This window comes from Caretta caretta, chromosome 6 (genome assembly GCF_965140235.1).
Source record: "Caretta caretta isolate rCarCar2 chromosome 6, rCarCar1.hap1, whole genome shotgun sequence".
Classification (NCBI taxonomy): Eukaryota; Metazoa; Chordata; order Testudines; family Cheloniidae; genus Caretta; species Caretta caretta.
The window spans coordinates 54,029,487-54,047,048 of NC_134211.1; the positions used below are offsets into that span (position 1 = coordinate 54,029,487).

The 17,562-nt window shown below is 39.7% G+C and overlaps 1 protein-coding gene across 8 annotated transcripts in view; it reads right to left on the minus strand.

Annotated features, from left to right (window-relative positions):
• LRRC4C (leucine rich repeat containing 4C) overlaps positions 1–17,562 on the minus strand; it is an 856,114-nt gene that overhangs the window by 687,556 nt on the left and 150,996 nt on the right. For 6 of the 8 annotated variants that reach the window (XM_075129530.1, XM_048853288.2, XM_075129528.1 and 3 more), the window contains exon 2: positions 12,326–12,451. The exons of 1 other annotated variant lie outside the window; for it this stretch is intronic. The gene's annotated coding sequence lies outside the window, so the exon portion shown is untranslated. Of the gene's footprint in view, positions 1–3,959; positions 4,013–12,325; positions 12,452–17,562 lie in introns of all 8 variants that reach the window. One more of the 8 variants, XM_075129527.1, reaches the window with a different exon arrangement.

The following is a 17,562-nucleotide window of genomic DNA, read 5'->3' on the forward strand; positions in this document are numbered from 1 at the left end:
GGCTGAATTATCTTAATTGTCTCAGAAGCAACGGTAAAAGTTTAAAAAAGGGGGAGGAGGGAGAGGAGAAATCGTAATGTTCTTTTTTTAGATCAGGGAAGTCATTTCAATCAACTGCAACAGGAAATCAAAATGGAAGGGAGATGGGTGGCAGTGCTGTATGTCACGCATCATTTCAACCAAATTACATGCATAGCTACTATGCAGAATTGAGCATCAGATACTAATCTAATTGAATCAAGTGGTAGTTCCAAGTTAGCTCAGGATTTTAGTTGTGGTAGATTGCACTGCTGTGCACAAGGCTCACTTTTGGCAGGAAATTCTGTGTTCTTGCTCCACGGTTCAGCAGCCTGCGGTGGGTCAAAGAGGTAATATTCTCTAGTCCCAGAGAGGGTGGGGGGAGAAGAGGATTCCAGCTGCATTTACTCACATAAGAACTCCCTGTTTACCAGTCTAGGAAACAGTAGTGGCATCTAGTTCAGAGGAAGCTTGCGTCGTGCCAAGTTGGCATCTGCTATGAAGAAAAGGAAGTTACTGACAAACCGGTCACTGGTCTGAAATGGAAAGAAGAACACCGAGATTCTGTCCCAGCTCACTGCAAGGTAGGGACCTAAACAATGTTCTTGTCTTAAAGTGGTGATGTGGCAGGAAAGTTTAGCCTGAGAGAGTTGAGCAACTGCAGCCATGCCATCTCAGGCTGTCCTCTTGTTACAGTTTACAAACTAAGCAGAGTTGAGCCAGGTTGGTAGCTGCATGAGAAGAAAAAGCAAGATGCTACAGGAAATGATGTTGGCAATTGAGTGCATGGTGCTCTTCTCTGTCAAGATCATGCTAGAGGACATCATGCTATTGCTGGTGCTGTCTTTTGGATGAAATATAAAACCAAGGTCCTGACTATATTCCTAGTCTTTAAAGATCCCATGCAGTTTTTGGAAGATTTGTGCCCCAAAGTCCTAGCTGAATTACAGTATGGAAATTACACTCTCTCTGCCTAAAATTCCCTACTGATTTAATTGTAAGTATCTTTTTTTTCCCCCTGTAACCCCTAAATTGTTAGGTAGCATTCAAGTGCTATTATAATGGTTGCAGCTTGCCTCTCAATTTTGGTGTTGGGTGAAATGGACTATGTATCTATAGCATACAGCAAGCAACAATTTTGTCAGTGTACATGAGCCCTAGGAAAGATGCTATGTGAATCAATAAATAATTGTTAGGTTTCAACAGCTCTGACATCTTTGCTTTACTTATTCTCAGTCTACTTCTCACTTTCTTTGCAGCAAGCATGATATAACTACATTTAATTAAATAAAGAAAATAATACAAAACTAGAGATTGAAAATGTCACTGGTCCAAGGAGCGGAGCTTACTGAATTAATTTTTGGAGCAATGCCCAAATGGCACTTCAGCCAGAGGGACCGGTGACCATTTTGAGGCCCCATTTCTCATGAAACAAAAGGATCAGTTAAATTTTATATCCTGTTGCAACAAGAGAAATCTACCGCATTTCAGTGTGTTAGTCAAGACTTACGAGAGCTAGACAATATGCTGTACAGCTTCAGTGTGCTTGTAATCCCAGTTTTCAAATGGCATTTAGAATATTAACTACTGTAGGAGTTCAGAACTTAAGCGCAGAGGATAGTGAGCTCCACAGAGCATGGAGCATGTCTTCATTGTATTTGTTCAGCCTATGACACACAGGCCCATCGGTGGTGCAGTACTCTGTGTCATGTACGATATCATTGGAAAACTACAAATTTGCTGATCATTACTATTCTTGCATGGTGTATTTATAGGGTGTGTATAGAGACTTATGAGTATGTGCTGAAATTATATTCTTAAATGTGTTTGGCAAGCAGTGCATAAACCCAATCTGCTTTAGACAAAGGAATGTGTATTTGCTTGTCATCAAGCAGCGACAATGAAAGCACATTTACATAAAAGGTAAACAAAGACATCACACTTATAAGGGGGGAGGTTGCCTCTTGAGGGGAAATCTGACCATCAAATGAAATTAATTGAATCAACTGATTATATACAATATTATTGTATAATAGAAGTGTGTCAGGTCAGGTCTTTTCTGAAAGCTAATGGCAACCTAGTGATTAATATCATTGTGATATGTATGTATTAACACTATATAAAAATATGGATACTTAATGATATTTTGTTTTAAAGTCTGTGACCAAAACATACCAAGAAACTGATTCTCTCACAGATATCTACCTTTCTCCAATGAATTTAAGCAAGGTGTGACCCAAAACAATGGAAGCTCTATTTACATACAAATCAGCAAGTGGATGGAAAGTCGTCAGGAAAGGAAGAACAGTGTGAGGTCATCCTAAGTCTGGGGATAACACAGTGAGTTTGGAAAGACAATATAAGGAGAAGCAGAAGCTATCTTGGCATCCATCACTGGACAGACATAAAGGGGCTAGAGCTCTTGCAAGCGGTGCAGTTAAGGGGGCTGAAGGTGCTGGGAACCAAAGATTGGGTAGAAATGTACTTCAAGCCAAGGCCTTAGCTTGCTGAGTTAAGTCTTACCCACTAAAAAGTATATTTTTATTCTTGTTTATTTGTAACCCTTTCTAACTTTATTCCTTCCACTTGGCATCACTTAACCTATACTATTTTGTAAATAAACTGGTTTTATTTTAATCTAAACCAAACCAGTGCTGTATTTGAATGGAAGTAAGTGTTAACTCCAGATAATGTGGCAAACTGCTGTATATTGTGTCTTTAAATGAGCAAACAAACCTGATCATTCCTCTGAATGGTCCAGGAAAGGGCTGGACCTTGCAGAGCACACAATTTGGGGAAAATTCGGGATTGGGGAGTGTTGGGGTGATCTTGTCAGGTGTAACCAAAGCTGGTGGAAACCAGAGTGGGGATGTCGTATTATAGAATGGTTTCTGGAGTCAAAGCATTGAACCAGGGCTGCACAGCACTCAAACACTTGGGATACTGCATGCTTGTCTGCTGGTTGTTGGTGTCTGAGTTGCGAGTCACAGCAACAGAGCAATTAAGACACCCAGGGTTACAGGGAAGGTGATGACACAACCCCTCACTGGTGTAGATTGCACCCCAGATTGTGACACAGCCACTAGAGGACACTGCATAAGGAAAAGTGATTGAGAATAAGTTAGCTAAAGAATTTAATTCTTAGCATAAATTATATGACATGCTTGTTCTAAGGTCATGTTAGACACAATCTGCATTTTACCTATGCACTGGACCCAACCTGGTATTAGGAAGAACAAATATTGGATCCCCAAGGTGAACAGTCACTCTATGTTTATTTTAGGCAGGAGATAAAATGTCACTCCAGTGGTTGGTTGTATTCTCTATTTCTAAATATTCTTCCAGCTACCGGACTGAAGTTTCTGAATGATTCTTATTTTTTTGAGGCTCACACCCGCTTGTTGTCATCAGTACCACAGCAGCTAATGTAGATTAGTGTAGACAGAATCCAAATGATCAAGCCAGTGCTCAGGAACACCTCTGAGGAATTATTTAAAGAGATTTCTAGTCCTGATATTAGTCATCTTGCAAGACTGCTGGAACAGACACACGATTCTTTTAAAAGCTAACATATCCATAACCACCTAGGGAATTGACAGTAAGCAGAACACAGCCACTCATGACAACAGCTGGATTCTTAATGCCTGCCACTTAAGATAAAGGAAATTTTCTTCTAGCTGTTGGCACTATAGCACTTGAGGTACACAGTTAATCTGTTCTGATTATATCCAGCAGAGGGCAGTGGCAAACACTGGAGCCAGGACATTGCAATCTATATTGTATACACATAGATTACCATAACTTTTCCTAACAGGAATAGCAACAACATCCCATGAAATATGATATACAACCACACAGGAATGCAGGTCTTTTCTCGTACTCCACCTGTTGGCCAGAGTTAGAACCCTGCATCATCAACTTGGTGATTAAATTTTGCTTACTCATTGTGGCTAGGGCAGCTCCTGAACTCCACCAGGAAATGAGAAAGGTGGATCTGGAAAGAGGAAATTAAGGTCAGAGATATCCTACAACAACCAGCACCACAGAAAAAGTTTAGGGTTAAGTTTATGTTATTAATTTCTGAAATAATAAAGACAAACTGTACAGAGGGGAAAAGTTTAACCTTCTACAATACATGTAGACTTTATTTGGAGCAAGATGAAAATACCAACTGCTCATTTGATGAATAACTTTGGTAAACAGTTCTTGTTCTGTAGTTTGCTCTAAATAAATCTTTTGCAAGTAGTAACCAAAAGATAAATTTTATTAGTCTGATTGGACACAGAGGTCACATGGTATTATTTCACTTCCCAACTGGATAAGTGTAAATATTAGAATTAGGTTTCCAGTGTTAATATTTTGAGTACAAGCTCAAAATTGACATTCCACAATTCTATTCCAATATTAAGTTAAAAGGACCCAAATCTGGAAACACTGAAGTATGTACTCAAGTTCCATTGATTGACGCAGGTCTTAAGCATGTGATTAAGCCCTCTTCTGAAACAGGGCTGTTTTCCTGAACTGGAGTTAATACTGAGTTACAAGCAATAATGTTTTTATAATGTCCATAGAAAGAAAATTTTAAAAACAGCATTAAAAAAAAAGAGTCAAAACAACTTCATTAAAAAACTGTTTGAATATTTGTTGGAAAGCGTTCTGCAATTCACCTTTTTAAGTAGTACTGTATCCCATTGAAACTACAGAGGCAATACAGACATTATGCAGAATGTAATTTGGTTGAACAGCAGTCAAGAATATTTCACTCAGCCATGGAAGTCAAGACTATTTCATACAATACATTTTCCCGATCAACCGATGAATACATTATTTATGAATAAATTGGTTTATTATTCAGATTAAAATTCATCATATACCATTATTTGATATTTGTCATCAACCTACAAATAAATTAATATATTGTCTCCATTATTTAACCAGCTCTAGAATTACCCAGGTAGAGTGTGTCTAATTCATGGGCTAACACCCTTCATCCTCATCAAACCTCCTTCCCCCAAAAAGAAGCCAAACTGGTGATATTTTGGTCCATATTTTTAGATGTGGCCACTGATTTTGGGTGCCCCAGCTGTCAAACTTTGAGTCTGATTTTCAGACAAGCTCCACACCTGCAGCTCCCAATGACTTCAAATAGAGTTATGGTTGCTGAGCCCTTACAAGACCAGTTCCTAGGTTTCTCAGACCGAGCATCCAAGAAATAGGATAACCAAAATCAGTGGTCACTTTTGAGCATTTTGGCCCTAATGATTTACTTCTCTTCTGAAAGGTGGTATCACTCAAGCAGTACAGCACCCTCTAGCACCATGCTGAGGTATCAGTTCAACAATCCCAACAAATAATGGCAACTACTGAATCACCGGCACAACCTCCTGCAGCCTCTAAGTAGTTATTCTGAAATCTTCTATCCAAGCACAGAACCCACTTATGCTTGGTTGGCATGTGAAATCTTACGGACCACTGCAGAAGAGGATGAAGTACAGTCAAGGTATGGGAAGTGTTCTTGCTAAGCTGGATGGACTAGTGGGAGGAAAGTAGTTAGAATGTGACATCCCAACATTGCCAATGTCTCCAGTGCACCTGGCATTTCAGGTACAAATCCTGCTCTGAGTTTCTTAGTAGCAACAACATATTTTTGTAATTCATTGTTTTTGTGGAGAGAGGAGGGAAAAGTTCAAGCTTCCAACATTTTTTCTGCAACAAGCATCAACTACAGGTACCAAGAAGCATATGAAACTAATTACTTGGCATCTCAAGGTAGTTTAAAGACCTTCTGTGCAGTGCATATGAATGGTAAAACTGACAGATTGTTCACAATCGCCTTCCATATCTATTAATGTAAAAATCAAAATTAATATATCTGTTAAATTAAACCTGATGTGGTCTGAAATGCAAGCCAATCTGTTTTCAATTCTGCAATCACTCATTGCTCCAGTTTTATTAAATCTTAAGACAGAACAAGCTTAAAATGTATTAACTTTGTTAAACAAAGTCTGGTTTTATGACTCAAACGTCAGTCTTCACAGTTCAGCGAGTTCTTTTAAATATTATACGACTCGCCTAGCTTACCTTGTCTGACAGCGATAGATCCTTTTAATTGACTTTTTTCATTAGGTGGCCAAGTTTTTTAATATAAGGCAGGGTCCTCACCAAAACCCACCTTGCAGATTAGAATATGCTATCTGAGATTCTGCACGTTTGTTTCAGAATTATCTTTTACGGTGGGTGGGGCTTGACATCTTGCCATTTTCATATTCAGAACTTGAGAGAAGTGCGACATGGCCCTCATGTCGATTTCATTCTGCCAGACATAACAAACAGGGCCACATACAGATCTGGCACAACTCATGCCTAGATTTTAACAGCGTCTAATTTGTTGTACAGTCAACTGCCTGTTATATGCATTTTCTACCTGGGACCCAAGACACAGTAAATAACCTCCTGCTCCTCTCCAGCTCTTTCCTCTGCTCTTATTTTTCTTGCTCTGTGTATTCTCCTATCATGTTTTTGTGCACAAATGGAGGCTGAAGATATTTAGGTGGTGTTTTTTTTAGTTTCTCTCATGCCATTTACTGCCACCTTTGTGTCATCCCAGCTGGTTCAATATGACTAGCTAATGCAAAAAAAAAAGGGGAAAAGTGCAATTTTACATTTCCATTAAGAATATAAATAAGTAAATGTATTGGAGAACATATTAGGGTTCAGCTAGATCTCTAAGAGATTGAAAAGGGCCTCCAAACCAAGTACTCTCTAGAGACTTCTGAACATAAGTTTCATTTCACCCATACCTGGAACTACCAGAACTTCAGAGGCACTGTGGTGCTACAGAGAAATTTTAGTTCAGGTGCCCCCATGCTTCCATTTTCTTCTATGGGTCAGGCTCTGCAATCACATCTTCCCTAATGTACCACAGCAGTTGAACTGGGAAATACGTATCCAACAAGTGAGCCCAGTCAAAGAAGAAAAAGCAGACATGGGGCACCCTCTACCATTCAGCAGAGTTGGGGCCAGACCCACCTGTGACAGATTTAATTAGTTTCCCCCCAGCCTCAGGGGTTAGGGCTAAGGGGATCAGCAAACTGTTTAATGGACACACAGGCCTTATAACAACGTTGAGAGTGCATAGTCTGGAACAGAACCACAATGAGTGAGCAGGCTCCTGTAAAAGGCCCTAGGCTTGTATTTGCAGGATGCTCAGTACCCAATGCCCCAAAATGAGTGGGGAAAGACAAAAGGAACAGAGACCAGCAGAGACTGAGAACAGTATTCCAGGGAAGTAGTCTGGGTGCTCTATCCCAGAGCTAGAAAGATTCTCAAAGATAGCCCAGAAAGGAGCTGGGAACAAGGTCCCGAGGATAGGCAGAGAGAAGTTCCAAAAGGCAAAGGAAACTTTTGGTTGCTGGGACCCTTTAGTTGGGCTTTTGATACCCCAGAAGGTATTAAGTAAGTTTGAGACTTGGCCATAGGGCTAAACCACATCAGCAGAACAGACCAATGTCTGAAGATCCACCCCCAAAGGAAAATAAAGCAATGAGTGCCACTGCTTGGCTGGCAAGGGCGTTGATGACCCCATGACAATTGGATATGAGAAGTGAGATCACAAGACCTCCTTCCAGAAAGGAGGAATTATGGGGCAGGGAGGTTCGGATTCTTTCTTCAGTTGGGGAACATCTAAATGATCCTGAATTAAAACATTTTGATTCAGTTATACAAACCCAGAAGTTTCAATTCACATTGGCCCTATCCCAAACTAAAAATTCATTTTGATTTTCCCTGGTGGAAAAATGAATTCATTTCTGCAAAAATTTTGCAGAAACCACATATTTTATAGATCTTTTTTCTAATATTACAGTGTAGGTTTTCCAATGTAGTCTACAAATGGAGTACACAATATAGCCACTGAAACTCTTGGCTAAAAAAGGCCTATATTCCTACATCAGTGGGTTATTTGCCCATTAATGGCTAGAAGGCCTGGGGCTAGCCAACACTCATTACTAAAGGATGCACACCTGTGGGAGACTAGCCGTTTCCCTATAAAGAGCAGCAGGTGAATGCAGTACACTGGGGATGCTCAGTAGACAGAGGGTGTGAAAGACAAGTCCTTGAAGAGACTTTGAACTGTGCCCAGCTTTGGCAAAGGTCACTAGGAAACCCCCAACTAAAGGGACAGAAACAGTGTACTGGGTTGGGGACTGGAGGGCCAATGTACGCATGAAGAGTGAATAAACTGCAGATGGGGAATGTTTTAATTTTCTTTGGACTGTCTTGACTGTATTTAAGGAACCCTTGTCAAGGATACAACCAGGAGGCCGGTGGTCTGCCTTTTATAAGCCTATCAAAAGCCAAGAATTATAGAACAAATTAGCAGGCAATGCATATTATTTCATAGTCACTTTTATTACTAGTAATTACATTATTTTAATGAAAAATAAAAGGCATCCCTTGCATAAGGGTCCACTTGAATCATAATGTTTAATAAGGAGGAGGAGGGACAGAGTCATGTTGGTGTTACAGACTTGCTTTTAACAGCTTTTTATTAATGTACAGTGCTATATTTGCCTTAACCCATTGGGAACTGAGCAGACTTTCCAAATGTGTGTGTGTGTGGGGGGGGGGGGGAATAGAGGCTCCACAGAAACTCTACAGCCTTGGCTTTTTTTTTTTCCTCCCCCTCCTAACAGGCTACGGCTGGAGAGAAAACTTGGCTATCTGCCCCATGTACTGAGCACACTACAGATGGCTCTTAGTCCTCTGCTAACCAGATTAGCTTTTCCCAAGTCATTTGCCTTTAACCTTCAAAACATTCCTCTCCTTGTCTCCATTGTCAAAGCTCTCTGCTGATTAAAAGTCATTTCCAAAGAGTAACTGTCAATTGATAAAGTGGTCCACAGTGGTCATGGCTTGGATCTACCCAAACCAGATGGAGCTGGTAAAAAGAGAGGTGGACCACAAGGGAAAGTATGGCAGATTCTGACCTTTGCACAAAAGGCAATAAATCAAGCATTAGACAAATTGAGGCATATTGAGATTGGGCTGCTTAACAGATAATCCATTGGCCTTTTAGTCTCCTGGTCTCTTCTCTTCATTTGTTTTACTGCATTGAACAATATTGTACATCCAAAAGGAGAGGGGGGCAGATTTCAGCATGAGGGGTAGATTCACTGATGGATCATTAGCTGGGATGCTGAAGTTATTGCCCCTTTTACTTTCCTCTTGTGAGATATTTTTTATACACTGGTTAACTGCTGAAAATAGACAGATGGAAACTCAGCATACTGTTTCCTGTGAAGGAACACACCTCCCCAACTGTGCAGTGTTCTTTTTCTGGACTGTGGTATCAGCCACACTAAGGTATCTGTCCAAGTCCTGGTAGGAAGTTAATTAGTTTTGTTGTTCAAAAGGGAAGAATCATATCCACTGAACCATATGGTAAATGTACAGTCTGAATCTAAATTAGCCACAGCATTTTACTCATCTCGCCCTACCAGGGTGACTACCTCAGTCACGGAACACAGATATGTTAGTGGACTGTGTCTGAATCTCTTATTTATAAAGGAAATCACAGCTTCTAGAAATAAGGCACATTTTTTAAAAACAGTAAGTGTGATTACCCATTGAAACAAACTACCAAGTGAAGCGATGTCTCTTCTGTCACTTGAAGTCTTCAAATCAAGACTGCATGCCTTTCTGGAAGATATGCTTTAGCTAAACATAAGTTATTGGGCTCAAGGGTAACAAGCTATAATGTAATGGCTTGTGATATGCAAGAGGTCAGACTAGATGATCCAGTCATCCATCTGATCTTAAACTCTATGAATCTATTGAACCAATTGGAGCAAAGATAGAATCTTAACCCACTTAAGCGGCAATTAATTATTATATGAGTGCATGTTCATAGTGAATGTCAGTTTAGGAAAAAGTTGCTTGATATGAACAGTTTGACATTGACTGTTACAGTCTTTAGATAAAATGTTTCCATCTTCCACAGAAAAAGTGGACCAATGCCAGTGTTCTTGCATGTCTTGGAAACAGCAGGTTCCAGAGACCTAATATACAGTTGTATAATCCACAGTTTTGCAACTTTGAGCAAGCTGCCTCCAACACATCTCCATCCTTGAGAAATCTTCAAGCCATAGCTTTTAGTTTCCCAAGCCTTTCCAAGTAGGTGAACCCATCCAGTGACTAAATGAGGATTGCTGTGTTTACTGAACCATCACAACTATCTAGCAGCAACAGGGCTTATCGTTACCCCAAACATTCCATCTGTGCTACTCGGCTAGAAATAACAGAATGGAAAATATGTTAAATAAATTTGGGTAATGAATAAAGATCAGGGATTTTTTTTAAATGGTTGCTTTTTGTGGTTCTAATATTCATCCTGCATCAGAAAGCTATTAGGCAGGGCTACATTACTCTTGGTTTTACATATGACAGCCCCCATATTCCCAGCTATATTCAGATCACCTAAAACAGACAATTACATTTAATCCTAACCTGAGGGTCAGAAAGCAATTGAATTTACTGTAATAAATACTATCCAGAAATACAAACATTTGTCCAAGAATCTACAAAAAGTACATATTAGAGCTGGTGAGGAATTTTTTGACCAAATGTTTTGTCAGAAAATGCCAATTCATAGAAACATATCTGTTTCTATGAAATTTTCTTACTTCTAGGATAATATTTAAGGTTTGAGACAGACAGACCGACCTGCCACAGAATAGCCTAGTCATGAAGGCACTCAGGTAGGTGCAGGAAACCAGGTTCAATTTGAAGCTCTACCAAATTTTGAGCAGGTTCAAGCTTTCCTGTTGGAACTGTTCTATTTTGTATAAATACATATGAATTGAGAGAGAGAGAGAGAGAGAGAAGACTGACTCTTTAGGCTAGTGATCAGAGTCAGTTATCTGGAGGTGGGAAACCTAAGTTAAAGTCCCTTTTCTGAATCAGGAAGGCAAATAACCTCCACAACTACTGGCCAATTAAACATCTTCTCTGCACTAAGATTTACTTAAAATATAGTGAAACAACAAGGGGAGCTTCAACAGTTTTCCTAAAGGTTATTGTCAAGTGCCTTCCTAAAAACAGTAAGGATTAAATTCTACACCAAAGCAGAATCAAACATGACTAGAATAGAATGGGACTGAAGTGGCAAAGTTTATAGAGATGGATAAATATGTCATGGCTTTCTATGCTTACCATACTCCTGCTACAGATTTTACCCCTATAACCACCATTTAGGTCTAGTAGTCACTGCAAAAAAAAATTCAGTCAGGGTTTACATAGAAAACCACATTGCGATTCTGCAGAATTTATCATGTATTCCTCTCGGACCAGGCCACTGTGTGAATTCCATCAGCAGCTTTCTTCTTTGATTGCTTTTCCATCCCATTATCTTAATATACTGCACAGCTCTTTAGTGTCACTTTTTAGATACGCTCACTAATGAATTGTGCTGCCTTTCTAGACAACAGGAAGTGGGAGACTCTGAGGTCGGTCAGATTCCATTATGCCACTACCTAGTATACTAACAACGAATTTGGCCAGAAAAGAAGATTGCTAATTACGACTATTGCGTTTGAAAACGTTTTCAGTGCAGACAAATCCCAGACTGTTGCAGCTCATAAGCATTATAATCTGACCACTTCTTGTTATTGTTTCTTCCTCTTCAGTAATATGCTTCACAAGTACTAAAGTATTTTACATATAGTAATATACATTGTGCACAGAGCTAGCAGGCACCAGATATAGAGTTATATCATCACTGGTAGAAGTATCTGACAGGGAGCTCACATGACAATGTGCCACTGTGTCATTTTGTGGTGATGGAATGCAGCAAGGGGAAGGCAAAAGGAACAAGAGAAGGTGTTACTCTGAGACAAAGTTCATGTCTCCCAGAAAGGTTCATGATCAACCAAACAAAAGTAGCACTGTTGTTGTAGGACAGTAGCAGTCAAACAGTCACCACTATCAGCCTCTGTAGCAGATGACTGGTGGATAGGTAATGTAATGCTGATTTGTTTTTGTTTTTTTAAAAAGGCTCCAGAGTTGACCCTGACAATTAAAGGCCAGTATTCCTAATTTCAGTATGAGGCAAACTGGTTGAAGCTATAGAAAAGAACAGAATTATCAGACACATAGAGGAACATGATTTGTTGGGGAAAGAGTCAACATGGCTTTTGTAAAGGAAATTCATGCCTCATCAATCTATGAGAATTCTTTGAGGGGGTTAAACACTAACTCAGGAACCTATCCTTGCAACAAAGCCCGTTGGTAACTCTGAATGTTCACATACCTATTCAGGGGACGCCGTCATAGGACCTCATCACATCAGCCACACTATCAGAGGCTCGTTGTGATATATGCCATCATGTGCCAGGAATGCCCCTCTGCCATGTACATTGGCCAAACCGGACAGTCTCTACGTAAAAGAATAAATGGACACAAATCACGCGTCAAGAATTACAACATTCAAAAACCAGTCGGAGAACACTTCAATCTCCCTGGTTACTCGATTACAGACCTAAAAGACGCAATACTACAACAAAAAAACCTTCAAAAACAGACTCCAACGAGAAACTGCTGAATTGGAATTAATTTGCAAACTAGACACCATTAAATGAGGCTTGAATAAAGACTGGGAGTGGATGGGTCATTACACAAAGTAAAACTATTTCTCCATGCTTATTTTTTCCCTCTACTATTACTCAAACACCTATGTATGATGTGTTTGTATGTTAACTGTTGGAAATGGGCCATCCGGATTATCACTACAAAAGTTTTTTTTCTCCTGCTGATAATAGCTCACCTTAACTGATTACTGTTGGTATGGCAACACCCATATTTTTCATGTTCTCTGCGTATATATGTATCTTCCTACTGTATTTTCCACTGAATACATCCGATGAAGTGGGTATTAGCCCAGGAAAGCTTATGCTCAAATAAATTGCTTAGTCCCTAATGTGCCACAAGTACTCCTCGTTCTTTTTGCTGATACAGACTAACACGGCTACCACTCTGAAACCTGTCATCCTATTACTGTTACTCCAGTTTACAAGGTCATCCAGATCTTCCTGTAGGATATCCCAGTTCTTCTCTGTGTTGGCAATACCTCCCAGTTTTGTGTCATCCACAAACTTTATTAGCACATTCCCGCTTTCTGTGTCAAGGTCAGTAATAAAAAGATTTAAAAACTGATCCCTGAGGAACTCCACTAGTAACCTCCTTCCAGCCTGACAGTTCACCTTTCAGTATGACCTGTTGTAGTCTCCCCTTTAACCAGTTCCTTATCCACCTTTCAATTTTCATGTTGATCCCCATCTTTTCCAATTTAGCTAATAATTTCCCATGTGGAACCATATCAAATGCCTTACTGAAATGGAGGTAAATTAGAGCCACTGCATTTCCTTTGTCTAAAAAATCTGTTACCTTCTCAAAGAAAGAGATCAGGTTGGTTTGACACGATCTACCTTTTGTAAAACCATGTTGTATTTTGTCCTAATTGCCATTGACCTCAATATCCTTAACTACTTTCTCCTTCAGAAAGCCTTTGCCATGGTTCCTCACCAAAGGTTCTTAAGCAAACTAAGCAGTCACGGAATAAAAGGGAAGGGTCCTCTCATAGATCCGTAACTGGTTAAAGATCACAAACAAAGTGTAGGACTAAGTGGTCAGTTTTCAGAATGGAAAGAGGTAAATAGCAGTGTCACCCAAAGATCTGTACTGGGACCAGTGCTATTCAACATATTCGTAAATGATCTGGAAAAATAAGTAAACGCTGAGGTGGCAGAGTTTTCAGATTATACAAAGTTACTCAAGATAGTTAAGTCCAAAGCAGACTATAAAGAGTTACAAAGTGTAACACAAAACTAGGTGACTGACCAACAACATGGCAGATAAAATTCAATGTTGATTAATGCAAAGTAATGCATACTGGAAAACATTCCTAACTATATACATACAAAATGATGGGGTCTAAGTTAAGTTGCTACCACTCAAGAAAGATCTTGGAGTCATTGGAGGGAGAAAACGCCTGCTCAATGTGCAGCAACAGTCAAAAAAGCTAATGTTAGGAGCCATTAGAAAAGGGATAGATAAAAAGACAAAATATCATAATGACACTATATAAATCCATGGTACACCCATGCTTGAATATCATGTGCAGTTCTGGTCTTCCCATCTCAAAAAAAGATATATTAGAATCAGAAAAACATACAGAGAAGGGCAACAAAAATTATTAGGGGCATGGAACACCTTCCATATGAGGAGAGATTAAAAAAATTAGGGCTGTTCAGGTTAGAAAAGAAACAGTTAAGGGGTGATATGATAGAGATCTATAAAATCATGAATAGTGTGAAGGAAATAAGAAACTTATTTATTCCTTCATGTAACACAAGAACTAGGGGTTACCCAATGAAATTAATAGGCAGCAGTTTTAAAACAAATATATAGGGAAGTATTTCTTAACACAACACACAGTCAATCTGTGGAAATTGTGGCCAGTGGATGTTGTCAAGGCCAAGAGTATAACTGGGTTAAAAAAAGAATCAGATAAATGCATGAAGGATGGGCTCTTCAATGACTATTAGCCAAGATGGTCTGGTATGCAACTCCAGGCTCTGGGTGTCCCTAAGCCTCTGATTGCGAGAAGCTGGGAGTGGATGACAGGGGATGGATCACTCAACATAATACCCTGCTCACTGCCAGTGAAGCATCTGGCAGAGGCCATTGTTGGAAGGCAAGATACTGGACTAGATGGACCATTGGTCTGATCCAGTATAGCCATTCTTATGTTCTGTACGGTATAATGAGAGATGATCAAAACTTTTTTGTTGAACTTTTTTACAACTAAAAATGCAGGTTTATCAACACTGAAATGTTTTGTGCAAGTATATTTGTCATGATGAAAATTATATCAGTTTTCTCAGGTCCAGAATGGAATTTAGAGACCAACTGCCACATGAAAAGAGCTAATAGTCTGGTGATCAGGGTACTCACCTAGGAGGTCTGGGTTCAAGATCCTTCTCTGAATCACACAGAGCACAAACTTGAATTAGGGCCTCCCACTTTCCAGATAAGTGCCCTTCCCACCAGGCTATTGGCTATTCTGGAAAAGAGGTGTCTGTCTCTCTCATGTATTTTTGGCAAAAGGAAAATAATAATAATCAAAAGTCTTGATTTCGTGCTGGATCACAACAACAAAAAAATTCAAATCTCTATATTTTTCACAAAATGGAATTGTTTGTTTCTGGCCAGCTGTATTACACATGACAACACTGAGGATCAGCTCCTCAGCTGATGTAAATTGGCTTAGCTCCACTGAAGTCAAGGAAGCTATGCCAGTTTATACCAGTGGAGGCTCTGGTCCTAAGAGGGGAAATTTTGTTTCATGTAAAATAAATTCAAAACATGTGGTTCTGGGGATCCTTGCCCTATGGAAGTTTGAAACCCTAGGTGCAAAATCCTGAATTGTGAGAGATTTTATGACATTTCTAAAGGGAGAGTGTACACACAAACAAAAAAAAAAATCAAGTGTTTCTTTCTTGTTCATCTTGAATTCTGTAGCAGAATGACTCACCAGTAGCAAATTATGTTCTTTTAAACTATCAACAGACACTTACTAAAAACAGAAACCACAAGCCCACAAACACCCTTGCATGTTTCCCCATCATGAACAGAGTGAAAGATACAAAACCAAAAGGTATAGCATTGTGCTATCAAAGGGAAAGAGGTGTTAGCCTAGTTATGGAACACAATAAAGGACTCATCTACATTATACATTACAAACATGTTTCAATGATGCCACATTGTAATACAATACCCCTCGCTTTGATGTATTTGTACAGCAGACAGGCCCAAAGGGAGCAGTCAGGACAAGAGGGGAGGCATGGATGAAATGCAGGGAGCAAAGGAAGGTATAGGAGGGAAATAAGGACAGAACTCCGTGGGAAATTTGAATGTCATAGGCATGGGGGGAAAAGACAGGGAATTAGAGTAAAGACAGAAGGAAAAATTGGACATGGTCAGAGCCGTAGAAAACAAACATGAACTTTACAGATGTCTATTAGATCAGAGAAGGTTGGACAGCAGGAGATGGCATCCAATGAAAAAGCCTAGGGATATAAGATCTAGTTTTAAAAGCAGTAAGATATCTGAGTTCATCAGATTAAGACAACTGCAACAACTTCAGGTAGGAAATGTTTGGGATGCTTTGGTTTTGCAGGTTGCAAGTAGAGCTGGTTGGAAATTTCCTCTGTGGCATCAGAAAATGGTGGTCCATTGAACCTGAAATTTCACATGAAAGTGAGTTAGGCTTGAAACACTTTCACTGAACCATGGGCAGCGTTTTCTGATAGAAATCTTCCTGATTCCCCGCCAGCTCAACTACTGGGCTGTTGGGGAGCCCTGCCATATGGCCTGCCCTGGAGCCCGGGATCCTGGGTTTCTAGGGTTGACAGCTCCGGCATAGCCTAAGGTCAGTGACCCCATGCTTCTAGGGTCCATGGCTCTGGGGCAACCCTGGGAGAACAACTCTCACTAGAATGCTGAGTCTAGGCTCTCAATTCCACAGCAGGGATCCTGGAAATAACAATATTATGTAACTCATATACAACATTTTTCAGGCAGTAGATCTCAAAGCTATTCACTGTCTTTTTCCTCACAGTACCCTAGAAGGTAAATATCATCCCCATTTTGCTGATAGGCAACTGAGGCACAAAAAGGCTAAATGAATTGCCCATGGTCATACAGGAATTGCCCATGGTCATACATACTGGCAGAGCAGGGGATTGAATGTTAGTCTCCCAAGTCCTGTGCTGGATCATCCTTCCTCTTGGGAAATGTCAATTTCATACAGCAGCTGCTGGTACCAGGGACCAGGTGTCAGTGTTTCTAAAACAATTTTGGGGGGGCGCGCGGGGGGGAGAGGAGAGATTTCTGGTGCGTGCGAATTTTTGAAAAAAATTGGTTTTGTTCCAAATCAGAATGAAACCAAATTTCAAGATGCCAAAAGTTCTTGCAAACCAGAAATCCTGAGTTTCAGCCCGCTCTAATTGTGACAGTCATGTTCCTTTATAGTGCTATATTAATCATGAAAACCATAATGTCCAGCATTCTAACTTTATGTATGTATGTTGAATAGCAGCTTATTCCAGGAGTAGTGTTGGAAGGTTTATTTTAAAAAACCAAAACAGCTATTTAAAAAAAAAAATCTATTGGTGTTAGGGCTGTGAAAGCTTATTTATACAATAACTGACTTTGGTGTTAAATTCCACCTGAAAGCAGGTCTTTGAAAGGAGATTGGAGGAAGGACTGGTGATAAATAGGGATCAGCACTCCATAAAGTATTAGATGAATCAAAGCTGAACACATTATTGCTGCTTAACAGCATCAACATCATCAATGGAATCGTGCACAAAGAATGGGAAATTCAAGGAAAAAACACCTAAAAAGGTACCAGTATAAACTGATTTCAAAAGATATTTAGGTTATAATAGCAATAATGATCCTAACAGCACATTTCATGGGGTTTAA